This window comes from Chionomys nivalis, chromosome 4 (genome assembly GCF_950005125.1).
Source record: "Chionomys nivalis chromosome 4, mChiNiv1.1, whole genome shotgun sequence".
NCBI classification, from domain to species: domain Eukaryota; kingdom Metazoa; phylum Chordata; class Mammalia; order Rodentia; family Cricetidae; genus Chionomys; species Chionomys nivalis.
The window spans coordinates 118,511,911-118,528,778 of NC_080089.1; positions in this window are offsets into that span (position 1 = coordinate 118,511,911).

Below are 16,868 nucleotides of genomic sequence, written 5' to 3' on the forward strand. Positions count from 1 at the left end.
CACCAGAGCCTGAGACTGACTTGGGGGAAACACTCAGGACAGCAACTCTTCGTCGGTCCTGACTGCGATTTCACCAACAGCTCCTCCAGACGATAGCTTTTCATTAGAGCGACTGGAGAAACGGAGGCAGCAAGATTGCCTAAGCCTAGTTGAGGCGAGTGAAGGAAGAAAATGCATCTTAGGTCCTTTTCCCCAAACCCCACAAGATGTAGGAGCCCTGGGACAGGAAGCTGCCTCTTCCTTCTGACTGCCTCCAGCCTCACAATTGCTTCTGAGAAGACTTTAGTTATAGAGGCTACAGATTAGGTCAGGCAGAACTGAGCTGCATGGCAGGAAGGGTCTACACTGCCAGGCTCACTTTAATACACTCTTGGGGGATAGGGTTAGCTTGCCTCCTGCTTACAGTACTAGCCAGTAACGGTGACTGACATGAGGGTGGTCAGGGTTAAAAGACCCCTCTCCAAGGTTCCTTCTTGGGTTTCCAGTGGAGTAGCAGACAAGCCATCCTGCTGTGGACTGGGGTGTGCCAAGCCTCCAGCACCTTGAAATCAGTAGACACAATCCTAGGACATCTGCTGTGGGGTGACCTCCTTGCTGTCATTTTGCCTCTTCTGCAAAGTAGAGTTGCCACTACCAAAGCTTTACCGTAGCGCTGCGGGTGTCACGTTTATATAAACACGACCACATTTGGGTCTGCTGTATCTTCCTTTCAAACAGTGGTACTTCAGTGGCTCCAGCCACTCCAGCCCTGCCACTGTGTGCAATGGAGTCAGTTTTTGTAATCATGCTGTTAGAATCCTTCACAAGATGCTCAGCCTTCTCAGGCCATGGTGCTGCTGCCATGTCAGAGTGACAACGATGCCAAGGCCAGGCAAGAGCATCTCAGGGAAGGAAGGACCAGGAGGCCAGGGCACTGAGAGGGCAGACAAGATCCCAGGACACCCCCAGCTGTCAGACACAACCCTGAGGTGGGGAGTCCACTGGTTTGACTTGTTATCTGGGATTCCCTAGTGGATGCACAGCCTCCAGGAACCGAGCGTCTTGCACTGTTCTGTAGACAATAAAGCTTGCAAGCCCAGGCTAGAGTTGTGAGCAAGGCATGTGACAGGAAATGGCTCTTGGCCTGCGCTGAGGGTACAGAATGGGAGATTGAGTCTGTACAAAGGCAGGTGTGACTGAGACAAAAAGATCGAAATGTTTGAGCAGCTGCAGATCCACTGGGCAGTAGAAATGTCCCCAGTGCCACAAGATTTCCACTGCAATTACTACAACAAACATTTTCCTATAGAGGATAAAAATTCTGAACTTGAGCAAGGTTACCCGTCTTCCATGCTGTTGGGATAGTAGGGTTTTTGCCTTACCTTAAAAATAAGAAATCGTTCCACACTTAAATTACTTAAACCGCCAACCAAAACCAAGTTTATAATTCATATTAGTTCTCCCAGTGAATATTAATCTTGTGTATAGCAATCCAGTTTCCCTGTTAAAGTGATTTGTTACCATGAGATGTTGGGAGGGCTTATTTTTGTTCTTCCAAGAGGAGCTGAGGGGTCACTGCCTGCTGGGCGTGGTTTCAATGCTCAAAACAGCAGTGAACCCAATGCCCCACCTAGTTACATGTATACCCCGTTCAAAACTCTCTTGATTCTCTGTACTAACACTGTATTTTGGGTTGGAGAGATGGCTCAGAGGTTAAGAGCACTGTCTGCTCTTCCAGAGGTCCTGAGTTCAATTCCCAGCAACCACATGATGGCTCACAACCATCTGTAATGAGATCTGGCGCCCTCTTCTGGTGTGTGGGAAGCAGAATGTTGTACACATAATAAATAAAAAAAAATTTAAAAAAAAACACTGTATTTTGTGGAGAACTTGATACGACTTCTTGGCTTTCAGGAGTCCCACAGTATTTATGAGTTTATTCGGCCCCTTGCCTAGATGCCGTGATACTGAGGCCAGTGTTCCATGAGAGAAATTGGGCAGGAGAACAACCTCAGCTGTGCTGAGAGATGTTCAGATAGATATTGGATATGGGAGTTCCATGGCCAATGTTGAATTAGAATGTCAATTGTCAAGAGAATTTTTTTCTAAAAAAGGAAAAGAAGTGTGTGTGTGTGTGTGTGTGTGAGAGAGAGAGAGAGAGAGAGAGATTTAAGATTTAATTAGCATGTTAGTCATCTACCACAGATTTAGAATCCCAGCTCTTCCTAGGAAGTGGCAAAGGCTCATACGTTCTATTAAGAAGTGCTTGTATAATGCAGATTGATTTTAGCATTAGAATAAACACAACCTAGTAGGAAATAGCAGCCAATGTGCATGTGCATGTATATGTTTCTCCCCAAACCTGTGGGTGACCCTTGTCCTTGCAGAGTGGTGGCATTTGTACCTTATGGGGTGCACTTCCCACCTCCCTGCAGGCTGTCATGTCTGCCTCATTCCTTACCTTGGGTCTGAGAAATTAAAATTTTACATATGTGTGACAATAGTTTCTCAGTCCTAGAAAGCAAGTAAGAAAGCAGAAAGCATCTAGATGAAATGTTGCTGCTTTCGAGGCGCTCCAAAATAGACGGATATAAATGATATTGATTGATTCCCATTGATTTTTTTTCCTAGGGTTTTTTTTATTCTGTGGAGTCAGAGGAGGATGTGAGCTGACGGGGCTGGTGGCTTTCTGTCTTTATAAGAACTCCAGCAATTTTTTTTTTTTTTAGCAAATTCTAACATAAATGCTTCCTGAACATTCCATGTTTCAGGAAACCTGCATGGGAGAGCGGCACCCATGCATTGGAACGCAGCACCCATGCATGGGAACAATGCAGCATTCTGCTTTGTCTGCCTATAGGAACTGTGAGCCGTGCTCCAGCCAAGAAATGCCAGCCACCTCTTCCTTCCCACATTCCACAACATTAATTATAAGAACAGTGACTTCTGTTCTAGGGCCCAGACTCTCTGTGTTCTCTGTACCTCAGCTAGTCTCTTCCCAGGTTCTCCCAAATGGACGCATGCTTGCCGAAGGATGAATGAGGAAAACGGTGTGGTTGTGGGTATTTATTTCGTGACACTGCCCACAAGGGCTCACTGGCCTGTAGGCGAGATGCCAGCTACCAGCCCGTGATTTCTCCGTGAAAATGAACCTTTTAGCTCTGTCACCTCCTGGAGAGAGCTGATTTTCCAGCAGTCAGGCTCGATCGGGGTAAATAATTAGAGAGCTGGAGAGGGAAGACATCACCCCAGTGCTGTGTGTGATTCCGCTAATGCAGCCAGCCCCTGTGACTCTAGGCTGATACAGTCTTAGTAGAGACGGGAGGGGGAAAGAGGAGAGGGGAGAAGAAAAATGGAAGGGGGAGGGGGAGGGGGAGGCAGCAACAAAGCCTTGCTTTGCATCGCCTTGAGAGCCAAAGAAAGCAGCTCCTTATCTAGTGTAGGGTGAACCTCCATGGGCTGCCCCTCCCCCTTCTCTTCAGGCATCTGCTTCGCCAGGGCAGTAACCTGGGCATACTGACTTGTTTATACAGCTATGCGGCTCTGGGCCGGGCCGTTGAAATGTGCTGGACTCTGGGTTGCTAAGCTGACCACTTCAGGATCAAGCAGACCCTGGAGGGGCTCATAGCTTGCTGCTGAACTTTCACAGATACTCAGTAAAAGCCATTTTAAAAAAAAAAAAAAAGTAATTTTTTTAAAAAAAAAAGTACATTAACCATTTATTTGTATATCTCTGCAGATATCTGCTATTGTGAAACTTACTAGGTTTTATCCTGTCCTGTGTGGTATTTATGAAAACTTTCTAAGGCAGTGGTTCTCAACCTTCCTAACGCTGCGACCCTTTAATACAGTCCCTTTTGTTGTGGTGACCCACCAACTAAAAAATTATTTTTGTTGCTACAAAAAGTGTCCTTTTGCTAATATTATGAATCATAAGGTAAATATCTGTGTTTTCCTAGGGTCTTAGGCACCCCCTGTTTGACCCAGAGGGGTTGAGACTCACAGGTTCTAAGGCTTAGTGAAGAACTCATGTTTCCTCTGTGTGTGTCTTTACTGAGGAGGAGTTGTTTAAGCAGGCCAATTTGATTTACTGGGAAATAATAATTGAACTAATGGTGTCTTGCTACTTATGAGAAAGATACAGTTATTAGTGAATAATAGGAAGTAGAATACAACCTAATTAAAATCATAACCACCACATAGTTGTATAATTACAAGGACTCTTAATAAACAGGACCAAAGCGGGAGGATGTATGAAAGAAGAAAACCGTAGCTTTGGGTACCTCACCCGAGCGGTGTGGAAGACCCCTTAGAATCAAGACAGGTAGCGGCCGGCTGGTCTAGCCAGGCTAGTCTCTGATTTACTCATCACAGCTCTCAGAACTAGTGGGCCTTGTTGCTAGAACTTCCATGAAGCTGTGTGATGAAAACTACTTCAGTCACCAACTCAGCAGGCCCTGCTGCGTCCTGGGTTTGTAACAAACCAGGGTAGTCTAGGCTCATCTAGAGAGTGTATCTGATTGTGCTCTGATTGTGTGTTCAGAGCACACTTCTGTATCGAGACTTCTTCCCTTCCTTCCTCCTTCCTTCCTTCCACCTCCTCCTCTCTTCCTCCTCCTCCCTCCTCCTCCCTCTCCCCATCTTGTCCTTCTCCTTCTTCTGCCCCTACTAATTTATTAAGAAGCAGTTTGTCTTAGAACTAAAAGCAGCAGTGGTTGGTGTTAACCACCTACTTAACCAGCCTAGAACCTTCCTCCCCCTCCCTTTTCTCCTTTCCTCTTTCTTCCACCCACCCTTCCCCTCTCCTTCCCTCACTCCTCCTCCCTCCCTCCCTTCTCCTCCCTTTCTTTTCTTTCTTCCCTCCCTCCTTTCTTACTGTCCTTCCTCCTCCCTCCTCTTCTCTTCCTCCTCCCTCCCTCCCTCCCTCTCTCTTTCCCTTCCTCTTTACCTCCCTCCTTCTTCTCTGCCCGAAACCTTAGGGGCTTCTCAAGACCACTCCGAGGCTGCGGAGGTGTCAGAGGACCGGCCACTGGCAAAGCGGGTCCTGGCAGGAAGGTATGTGCATGGGGCGTGAAGTGTGAGAGAGACCTCGATTGCTCTCGGGTAGGGCATTGAACAGTCATCTGGAGAACCCGGGAATACTTGTCGCGGAACAGCGTCGGACTCTGTGTCCTGGTGTCATCAGAGAAACCTCAGAGGAAAGCAGTGTGCCAGAACCCTTGCTCCCTGTGCGCCAGCAGGTTGGGCCCTGGCGGGCAGTGTCTTTGTCTGCCTGAGCCCTGCGCTGTGCTTCCCATTGATTTTTGGCGCCGCGGGAGTTGGGGGCCGGCGACTGGCGAGTGCCTGTCCACATGAGGCGAGCTCGCTGCAGCTGCGGGGTTCCTCTAACTTCGAATTTTCTTATTACACACACAAAAAGAGGTTCCTCCTGCATCCGATGGAGTCATTCCATCTGCTAGTGACGCGGACCGGTAAGTAGGAGCCGCGCTCCAGTGGCCGGCTTTGGGGCTGTGCTGTGCGCATCGGGCATACAGGGAACCCAGCAGATGAAGGTGCTGGACGTCATCTCCTTCACTTGGCAAGGTGAGCTCGCCCCTCCCCCAACCTCTCTGGGGATTTTTTCCTGAGGGTAAAATCCCTGCTCTCCTAGCATCGCAGGTGTCTTCCTGGAGCTCAGTCCCAGGCAGAGGCTGGGCGGAATAGGGTAGCTCTGCTTGCCCATCTAGCCTGGAGCCTGGCTTGACATTTGCAGGTTGAGTTAAGGATTTTGTAGATCTTACGGATGCGGTGTGTTTTATTTTATTTTAGGTATTAGGCAGTCCAGAATGTATGGGAGAGTACTTCTCAGGAATGTTCACGACTAGAAAAGAAAGACAAAGGTGCCGCCCAGCCTTCCATGGCCTGGTGACCAGACTATGTTGCTCTATGAAGAGTTAATTAGGGGGAAAATACACGCACATATGTATATGTATTTATATTTGCTGCATATTTTATATTATATATATTTTATATTATATATTATATATATATTCTCTGAGATTCCTTGGATTCCTGTATGTTTAAAATGTGCACAGCTCAGCAGTCCCCTCCCCACAACATTTGACAAGTAACAGCTTCTGGCCCATCATGTAAAGACTGGATAAGACACCGTGTGGCTTCTGTTTAGGGATGAATTCCAGGTTGGGATGTGTGGAAATGAACGCTGGGTTTCATTGCAAAAGCTTCTCCCGCAGTGACAGTGAAGTGGGGCTTGGGTTATTTGCTCCCCTTTAACCTAGCTCGGACTTGGTCTTCATCTTGCCAGGCTTGGGCTGTCTTCTCTTCCATCCAGAACTACATCATTTAAAGTAAAATAATTCTCTTTTGTCAGTGCCAAGATCTCCACTGTGTCTGTAACTTGGCTTGGACGGTGCTACCAATTGGGTTGGCTACTTTACGGGAAATTGCAGCCTGGCTCAACATATACCATGCCCCACCCCAACCAAAGCATCTACATTGTTTTAAGAGATTATTTTTAGGCCACTGAACACTTAGCAGAAGTATCTTTATAGATTCTGATAAACCTATTTTTAGTTTCAGCGCTATGAAAGCTTGCTCAAACCAGCTGGTTCTAATCGATCTTTCTAACCAGATATATTTATATTGTTAACTGTTAAAGTGTTGTACACGCACTCTACGGCATAGCTCATCTAATAAAATAGACATTTCACTATGTAAAATACCTCTCTAATTTTAAACACTTGGAATGCGTTAGTCGTATTTGGAGAGGAGGCTCCGCCGAAGACTGAATTAGGCCCAGTAGCATTTGTTCCGGGTTTACATTCCCTGCAAACTCACTCTGTATTCTACCCAACATGTGCCTATCACTTTTTAAAATGATCTGCTAACATGTGTTCAGCCTATGTTGTATTAAGATAGATGATGGAGTGTGCATATGTACACGTGTGATTTACTGCGTGGGTAGAAATGACAGCCATCCGGGCGGCCATCAGGAAGTGGCTGCTGATGAGAAGTGGGTGAAAAGTCACCCTGAGCGGTATCGGTGAGCAAGCAGAGTGATAAGGAGCCAGAAAGCCCCCTTTGCTGTAGCTCTCCCATAGGCTTTCCTGGTGGCTGCCCATTCCCCGTGGAGCACTGAAGAAAAGATACAAAAACAGGACATTTATTGAGCAATAATGTGCTGCTTTCGTTTTGCTTATTTAACTACAAAATTGTGGAAAGGCCCTTATGGCCTGCAGAAAAGTCACCCTAGGATGAATGTTGTGTACGTGGCCTGAGTATGAGCTGTTCTCGGGAGCATTGCTTGTAGACCTGAGTTGCAGGTGTTAGCTATGGGGAAGCCAGCACGGTAGACACGGGAGGGAGCGTGGTGTCTTTGAGCCTGGTGTGTGGAAAGCTCGTTGCGTGCGTGTGTGTGTGTGTGAACCACCACACTAATGTATTGCACGTGGAAGGAGTGTATAGCATTCACATAGCAATAATGCGGTTATTGTAATGAGCCGTGCAAACATCTTTCTGAGAGCCTGAGGAGAAAGGAACCTTACAGGAGACTCCAGGAAGGAAGGAGGAAAGGGAAGAAAGAAGAAGGGGAGTTGAAATGAGACTGAGATGCCTCTCTTCAGTACAAGAGATACTATGGCTTAAAATGTGGGTTTTGTAAGGGAGCAGACGCTGGGGACCCAGTTAGTGGCGCTCTCCGTGTGTGGCCTTTGTTCGTTGTGGTGCAGTTGACTCTCAGTCTCTGGGGTCTATAAAATCTTTTACTTATGGCCTGAATTCTATTGTGTTCTATAAAATACATACACGCAAACACACATTCATTAAACAATAGCCTGGCTATTATGTCCTCATGGAGTCCTCTTTAGATCAGAAAAAAAAAATCAGTTCATACCCTTAAAATAAAGTTTCTTTCAGTCAGAAATATTTGAGGCAAACATCCTAGCCCTACCTGATGTTAATCCATCGTTTCAAATCGTCACATAGTAAAAAGCACTTTGTCATTTTGGTGACTAATTAACAGGGACAGGTTAATATGAAAGCTGTGTGTTGTTCCGCGGTGTTGCATCAGCGATCTGGGGAATCGATTCCTGAAAATCCTCTTGATCTCTCATTTACTAGGGGTGGTGTGGAGAATATTAGAGATTATTTTATAGATATTTTACTGGCACCTGAGTCTATTTTTTTGTGTTTTTAACCATAGCTAAAAGTAAGACAGGACACTTTGAGGAGGTGTTGGTGATACCATCGTGTTTACCAGGAACTGGGTGGCGGGAAGATCAGAGTTCAAGCCCCACAACCCAAGTTAAAAGCCCGAGGCTGGTCACGCACATCTGTGATCCAGCTTACTTGCTGAGTTTCGGGCCACGAGAGGCCTGGTCTCAAAACACAAGGTGTGTGGTGTTTCTGAGGATGACACACAAGGTTGACTCTGGTTCCCCCACACAGAGGGTGGGGGGAGAGGGAGAGAAATTGAACGAATGAGGCTCTCAGAAGCAACGGGATGCTTATCTACAGTCCCTTTGTGATATAAACTGTGGGCCAGCCTCTCTTCTGCCTCCCGGAGCTGCTTGACTGGTGTTAACAGTTTGACATGTCTTGGAAGACTATAACCAGGACTCACTTTCTAAAAATCCCAAAGGCTCAAAGCAGCCAGCTGCTCGTGGATTCACAGTGGGCAGTTGTGAGTGTCTTTGACTCTCCTCCCTGTGACCGCTGGGTGATGGGTGGTCATGGCTTCTGTGGGATCTGGTGAGGGATGAAGAGTTGTGTCATCCCTCAGATTTCTGCACCAGTCTCCAGTGGCAGAGGGGAGGCAACTCACCCTTTGTGCTTCAAGGTTGACCACAAGGTTAAAGCACATAGTGAGGTCTGTAACGGCGTAAAATGAACGTCAGATGGAAGTTATAGTAAAATATTCAGCTTTAATTGGGGAAAAACTCACAGAAACCAAAGTTCCAGTGGAGAACAGGAAAGCAGAAGGGAAAGCGGGGAGCACGCCCGCAATCTTTATAAGTAAAAAATATCCTCGGGGGACCCCGCCCTACAAGCGAGGTGATTGGCTGGGTCTTCCCTACAGAGGTCAAAGAGCACAGCCTCACTAAGACACCTTTGAGTGTTTAGACAGTGGAAGATTTTAGACACTGAGTGGTGATAGTCCTTTGGAGTGTCTAAGAGAGCTTGCCAAACACAGCATCCTAGATGAGACTCCACAGCCTAAAGAGAAACTTGTGACATATTCTTACACATATTTAAAGCGTAACCTTCACACCAAAGCAGAGCTACCAGCGACAGCTTAGTGGAGTGTGGCAGGGGAGAGGAGAACCATGTGCAGAGCTGATCTGAGTACTAATTTAGGCTCGGGGATTGACCAATCCTCCAATCCCGCCAGTCCCTCAAGTCCTTAAGGCAGGGACCAACCACATCACTGCAAGAGGAGACCCACCCTACTCTCCTCTTAAACAGACCTCTCTTTCTGTCTTCCAAGAACCCCAGAGGCAGGAAGAGAATTAGGATGGAGAGGAAAGCGATCCTGCCAAGATCCTTTCCCCACTGTGTCGTCTTAAGTGGTAGAGCAGGTGATCTCTGTCTCCATGGGGAGGGGATGTGTGTGTTAGCAGAGCGGGGGACTCCAGCACACAGTGGAAGGGGAGCTGGTACCTGAGTTCCCGGTGCCGTGGGAGGCAGGACATTACAAGGGCCTTCCCATAGAACCCCCACCACCAGCTCTCTGGAGATCAGCTCCTCCTGGAAGATACAACCCTTAGTGATGGTCCCTAGGATTGGCTTCATGCTGAGCTGCATCCGCCTATGTCCAACATACAAAATCGCAAACCATTTCTAATCTTGCCTCGTTTCTTCACAAAGCAACCAGATCATATAATCCCCCTGCCTCAAGATGTACCGATGCCTTTCTAAGAGCTGATCCTGCCTCTCGTGGTTCTCCTGGAATCTCCTGCTTCCTCCTAAGATGTCCTGTATCTCACCAGCCATCTTATGCCTCAGAACCCTTGCCCTGGCCAGTGTCTTCTGTGGCTGACTCCTTTGCACCATTCGGGCCTCACCTCAAATGTCTCGTCCTCAGACAGGCTCATGCTGCATCTACAGGACATCTCCCCGGCCCCATTGCCCTGCTTTGTTTCCTTCATAGTACTTTAACCTGGCGCAAACCCCACTTCCCCTTGCCTGTTCCCCTGTTGTCCCTTCCTTCACGGTGGTGGAGAAAGATGGCCTTGTGCTGTGCTGTGCCTTCCACCCAGGACCAAGCAGGTGGTTAGTGTTCGCTAATGGATGCATTGGGCACTTTGTACACCCGAGAGCCCTCACAGGTGCAGCCGAGCAGAGCCTAGTGACGGCTCCAGCAGCTTCCTGCAGGTGCAGCCTGTCGTGCCCAGCCTCCCACTTCCAGCAGACACTTCAGTCAGACTCCTTCACTTGGGAAGGCTGGGACCTATGGAGAACTACTTTCTCTACTTGTCTTCCATCTGCTTGGGCTCCTTGGGTGGTCCTTGAAAGACTCAGCTCTTTTACCCACAGTGCATAGATTCTGTGTTTCCTTGACCTATTTTCCTGTCCCCTACTTCTGCTGAGCTGTCAGCCCGAGAGCCCTGGTTCTAGACAGTGTTCTTGGGTGGAACTCGGGCTACTGAATGAGATGGACTCACAAGAAGGTACGTTAGGTGACATGGTATTTTCCTGGAAGATTCTCCATTCAATGAAGTTGCTGTTCTCACAGTCAGTCAGTTAACATATGGTGGCTCAGAAGGACACTGGAGCTCAGAGACACTGAGTAACTGGTGCTAGGTTACACAGCAGCCTACAACCAGCCAAGTACGGTGCTGATGAAGCACACTTAGGGTTAGCTCCCTTCCACTTCCTCACGGCCAGACACTCTCTCCTGTCTGCCACTGCTGTGTCACCAACAATGTCTGTCCTCCTTTCTTATCTCACAGAAAGTAGCACGGGAGACCAGGATGTGGTGCTAACCATTCCTTCTGCAGGGATGGGCAGGAGCTCATACCACGCTGGCTCCTGCATTTTCACCAGCTGTGTGATGCTGTCAGCCTGAGCACCCACCGCACGAGGGTCCCTGTCGCAGTGAGGGCTCGGGTGTGTGAAGGATGGGACAGTCAGGGCTGAGCTGTGCTATCACCGCCCAAGTTGTGTCCTCACAGGCCACACTGGGGACAGAGTGAGGCAGAAGGTGAGTCAGCTGTCCTCTGGTCTTTCTGCCTGTAGTAGGAGAGGTAGGAACACAGAAGGGATGGGCGCTGCCGTTGTCTTTCCTTTCCTCCCTGCCTGAGCCCTCACTGCTCTGAAGAGCGCCTGTGATTGGTGATCACTAGCGGAAGTGCTTCATTCCTTGTTTGCATGGGGTGGTCATGTATATTGCCTGCAGGCATGTTGATCACAGATGATTTGGTATTGGGTTTTGAGTGGAACTTCGTGGGGATATTTATTAATTTGTTTGTCTGTTTGCTTATTTTTTTTCCAAGACAAGGTTCTTGTAGCCCAGACTAGCCTTATCCTTACTCTGTAGCTGAGGGTGACTTTGAACTCTTGATTCTCCTACCTCTATCTCCTAAATAATGGGATTTCAGGGTCGGACCAGCATTTCTGGGGTAGTATTTAGCTGCGGAAGGAGCTGCTCACACAGGGATGTACCAGAAGCTAGAGGATGTGACTGAGTTTCCAGAAGAACCAAAGCGTCCGGTGTGTTCCGACGGTAGCCCATCATGAATTTCTTATCTCAGCATTTATTCCTGGGGACTGCCAGTTTCCTTTAGTGCATAGGACTCTTGACATGACAGATAATAATTTATCCGTCCAGACGCAGGGCTCCACTGCATCGGACAGCTTTAAATTACATGCCATTCCCTTTACAAAACCAAGGGATAAACAATCAGCAAAATGACTGATGTGGAAAATAAAGTATCTTCCCTTTGGAAAAGATAGGCCTGGAGAAACGGCTCAGCAGTTCAGAGTGCTTGCTCTGCCAGACGATCTGAGTTCAGTTCCCAGCATCCAGGCAGCTCACCGTTGCTTTTAACTCCAGCCCCAAGGTATCCAAAGCCATTTTTCTGACTTTCTTAGGTCTCTATACACGTGTAGCACACATATGGCACATACACACACTTTAAAAAAAGAAGAAAACTTAGAGTCTTTGCATAAGCAGTAGATAAATTGTCTTGGTGTCTCATTAAACACTTTATTAGCACATGCTAATTGTTAAAGTAATGAGCTTCAGGGAGGCCATTTCATACACACAGTGACCTTTGATCACGTCCATCCTAGGCACCTGCATCCCCCCCCCACGCCCCATCCCACTTTCCCTTTCCTCTCTCCCCTCATAGTCCTCCTTAAAATCTAGATTCCATGAGTAAAATTGACAAGATAGTCAATTCTGAAACAGGCTTTCTCCTCCTCCTTCCAGCTACCACGATTATCTTCAGTCCTGTTTCCTTGCACACAGTGGGATGGTGTGTCTTGTATTTCTATCCTAAAACAGAGTCACGCTTTGAGAAGTTTCCTCTCTCAGTTTGTTCCTTGATTCTAGTGGAAGGAGCCCTGGTCTCTGGAACATGAGTAGAAGTAACAGGCATTTCTTTTCCTTTAGGTCTTTTGCTATCATTCCCAAAGATTACTCTGAAACACAGCTGGAGCCTTTGGACTCCTAGGGCTCCAAAGAGAGCCCTTACCTAGTGCGAGGCTTAATCTCACTTGTCAACTTGATGACATCTATAATCACATAGAAGACTCACGGTCTCTGGACATGTAAAGTCAATTGAGGAGGAAAGACCCACCCTCTATGGGTGGCGCCATTCCCTAGGTTGGGGTCCTCAACTCTATAAAAAGGAGAGAGTGGACTGAGTCCAAAAGTTCACCATGCTCTGTCTCTTGCCAGTGGATATGATATGAGCAGCAATGGAAGCACTTGAATAAGTCAAGCCTTTAAACGCAAACCTGCTCTCTTCCTCTTCCTGCTGCAGGCTGTGTTGGTCACTGTGGTGCTCTCTGTTTCTCCCCACAGCCAGTGGGCAAAGCCACCAACGTCTTTTGAGCGAAACTCCATACGTACTTCCAAGCTCAGGCCAACTCCTTATCTTCTCTTTGCCTCTTGGCTGTGATTTATTTCACCCTCTTTTGTCTGAGGAAATGTCTCCATGTTTTTAAGCGTGGTAGGAGAACTAGGTCAAGTGTTTTAAACTTTTTTTTTTTAGCCAATTTTTCATGTTTTTAAAAACCTCACAATGAAAAAAAGAAAGGCTGCATTTTGGAAAGTGGAACCATTAACTGGTCGTCAGGTTAGAATCACAAAATCACCGGTAGCTGAGCGAGCCCATGTAAGCAGAAGAGCAACTGTCATTCATGACTTATTCAAGTGCTTCCATTGCTCTTCCTGCTCACTCACAGGAGATGAGATGCTCCCGTGCAGTCCAGAGGCATCTTACATACGACGTGGTTGGCTTCCTCACTCTACTGGCATTGGATTCTTTGTTTGTACACAGGACCATTTTAGAACCCATGGATTCCTCTTGGCTACCATTTTAAAGTTTTGTTGTTATCAAGTATAGCAAAAATAAAATGCCTCCCAAAGTTGCATGGTGGTCAGGATAAACAAGGTAGACCACTTAGCCCTCACAGACTCCTAGGGCCATCTGATGGCCCCATTCCCAGGACAATGGTTAAATCTGGCCCCACTGGAGTTGCCAAATGATAGAAATTCATGATCAGTCAAGAAACAAGTCTCTAGGAAATGGTGGATTAATGGAAAGATGAGGATGGGGTGCCTGCCAGCACCAGGATCACGGACTCAGTGACCCCTCAGTGGAGGTGCATTGAGACCACCCGCGGGAGGGTGAAGAATTGGAACTCCAAGCCTATGGTTCCCCAAACCTGAGTTCCTGATTCATCTGAAGGCAGAGTTGGGAGTTTGCATTTGAAGCCTTCCGATGCCTGTGACTGACAGACTCATTTGGTTTTCTTAGCTTCAGTTCTCACATCCCTAAAAAGAGTAATAGCTTCTATTTCACAGGGTTGTTGGCAGGAACTGAAAGAACGTGTGGGCAAGGGCCATGGGAACCGTGAAGTGAGACAGTCTGAGGCTCGCTGGATTGGTGGGTTTGGTTCTCAGCTTCCTTCTGGAGTTTCTGCTCTCCACCCTCAGCTGAGGTCACCCCTCCGTGGGTAGACAGATGCTGAAAAATACTTTATTCCTCATTTCCAGACAAGATTCTCAGCTCCATTCTCCACCTTCACCTCCTCTCAGTCCCCTCCCTTTTTCCTTCTTCTCCCCTCCCCTTCCTTCCTTCTATGCACAGACTGAGCTCCATAGTTCCAGGTGTTTGGAAAACAATGGACATTGTCTTTCTATCATTTGTTTTTTTTTACCCAGATAGGAAAAGCATTGTGGTTTGGTTGCTAGAAAGGTCGCCAGTCAAATCCCAAGTGCTCTCTGTATAACCCTCAAGATAACTTTGGCCACACGCATCTTCAGTTTGTTCTAAGATTAATTCCTAAAGCTGGGGAGAGAATTGCCTCTCCAAACCCGACTGTCCGGCCTTCCAGAACTCTCCAGAACCTTTCAGAATCCTCCTTATTCAGCAACTCACAAAGGCAGGTTTTCCCTGGTCGTACTACACAGCTCTTTCCTGTGTTGGCTTCTGTATAGCCCCAGCCTGAAGCTGGACTCCTACTGTGACCACACACAACCAACTGCAGAATTGAGATCCCTTCATGAGTCACTCTTCTAGAGTTCCAGAAAACCCTTCACTTGAAAGGCACCCTGAATTATTGTGACTTACCTAGACTATTTTAGGATAACGAGGACCATGAATTAAAGGTAGACTTCTGTGACAGGAGGTGAACACAGCACTCTGGCTCCAATGGCACGGGTCATCCTTCTGCTAATGCCAATAGATGGTAATTCTGCGGGAATAGACTCAGTCCACAGTCAGGCTGCACGCTGCTTAGACAAGAGATCACAGGTGTAGAAAAAGTACTGGAAGCAAGCATGGAAGAAACTGAGACACAGAAGTCCAGCGGGCTAGCAGCAGAGGGGCAACTCAGGCATTTGTTACCCCCTGGTTCCCTCTTCCTCCCCCCAGCATGGATGGTGTGTCTTTGGTAGGCTCAGCCTCAGGCCCCTGAGTGAGGGAGTTACTAAGATAACAGCCTGACTCAGGCTGTAGTAGTGGCTTCTCTGAAAGGACCAAGCGTTTTGGCAGGCACCAGGTAGAAGCCATTTCTCTCAGAGTGGGATCCCCAAGGCTCCCCATTACCTGTGAAACAAAGATGTAGCTCCTACAGCCCTCCGTCCTCAGCCCCACCGCCAGCTCTCCGTCCTCAGCCCCACCGCCAGCCCTCCGTCCTCAGCCCCACCGCCAGCCCTCCGTCCTCAGCCCCACCGCCAGCCAGTCTCAGGCCACCCTGGCCTTCTCTCACTTCCTTGGATGAACCACGTAGCCCCCTCCACATAAGGTTCTTGCCTTGAGATCCAACCCTTCTTCTATTTGTGGTCCTCAGATCTCAGCTCAAAAGGCAACTCTTCAAAAGTGCCTCCTCTGTGCTGTTTAAAGCCGTCCAGCGAGAAACAAAGTGCCCTGATGTCCAGAGATAGTCCCTGTCGTCCTGCACCTCCGAGTGCCCTGATGTCCAGAGATAGTCACTGTCGTCCTGCACCTCCGAGACCTCGTCAGGGCCCTTAATGAGTGTGTGCTGTGTGCTCCGTGTGGGAAGGAGGGAGAGGTGCTTCAACCCGGAGCTGCACTTTCCCTGTGTGTCCCACCAAAGCATGGCCGTGCTGAGCTTAGTCTTCTCCCTGACCCACTCCTCCTTCGTCTCTCCTGCTAGCACAGCCAGGCACCAGGCTGCCTACGTCATGGCTCCTGCATGACATCATAACCTCTCCCCTCTCACACCGTTGGCCTTCTGTCATTTCTCCAGCATCTCCCCTCAGAGGCCATCCCCACAGCTTCACCCATACTCCGTCCTGGCTATGGCTATATTCCAGATCTCAGCGTCCTGCTTGCAACAGGTCAGGCAGTCCCTTCTCATATTGTCATAGTGGGAGGAATTAATAAAGGGTGCTGGATTGTTTAAAGTAAAAATTTTATTATGTTTGTATTTATCTTGCATGCGAGCCCATGCGTGTGCATGGGTAGGAGCATGCTATGGCACGTGTGTGGAGATCTGAGGACATCTTTCCGAAGTCAGTTCTTTCCTTCCCCTGTGTGAGTCCTAGGGACTCATCTCGGTTCATCTTGCTTGGTGGCAGGCACCTTTTCCCACTGAGGCATCTTGCTGACCTAGAAGTAAAATTTTTAGTAATTGCCATTTCTCACTCAGAAGTCCAGGGGGAGGGAAGCAGATTTTTGCTGAGGCTTGTGCGGTACACGCACCAGAGGGCACCAACTTGCTTACCTCCCGATGTCCCTAGAAGAGGGCCTTGGTTACTCAGAGGAGCATGAATCAAAACAGCAAAGCAATACCTAATCAACAGCTTTCGGTTGCCCCAGGGCTTGCCCATCGCACAGCCCCTGCATGAGCCCAGCACCCCTCAGCTGCACCCTCGGGGGCCAGTGCTACTGTCAGGCACATAGCTCAGATCTGAAATCAGGTCTCTCGTTGGCAACAAGGCAAAATCTGTGCCTCCCAGTTTCCCCGGGGTGGAGGCCTTCCTGTGTTGTATGGCGCTCCTTGCCTGGTCCACTTGGGCACCTCCATCTGCCTTTAATGCCAAACCTCTTCTGATCTCTTGACCCTCCAGACCTTCCAAAGTACTCGCTTTTCTTAAAGAGAGTTTCATAGAAGCTGGGATACAGCTGAGCCTGGTATCACCGACTTGTAATTCAGCTACTTGGGAGGCTGAGGCAGGGAGATTGCAAATTCAA